Genomic DNA, 337 nt, shown 5'->3' on the forward strand with positions numbered 1-337 from the left:
TAGTTAAGTTTAGAGGATTTTGACCAAAGGAAAATTTATTGAGATTTTCATACCTATTTCATATTATTTTTGATGCTATTGTACTTTAAGAAAATGTATTTTTGATGTTTTGTTGCAGGAATGATGAATTAGGGTCATTGGAGCAAAAAGATGAAAAAAAAAACAAATTTGGTACGAAAAGGACCAAAATGTGTTGAATTGAACTAGGGCGCCGACGACGAGATTTTCCCAAAATTCCAGAATTAATTCATTAAGAAGCTCCGTCGACGGTGCCCTCAAGGCCGTCGACGGCAAGCTCGGCGGTTATGTCCAACTATGCATTGGATGAGGACGAATT

The sequence above is a fragment of the Phalaenopsis equestris genome, unplaced genomic scaffold (genome assembly GCF_001263595.1).
Source record: "Phalaenopsis equestris unplaced genomic scaffold, ASM126359v1 Scaffold001354, whole genome shotgun sequence".
Lineage (NCBI taxonomy): Eukaryota > Viridiplantae > Streptophyta > Magnoliopsida > Asparagales > Orchidaceae > Phalaenopsis > Phalaenopsis equestris.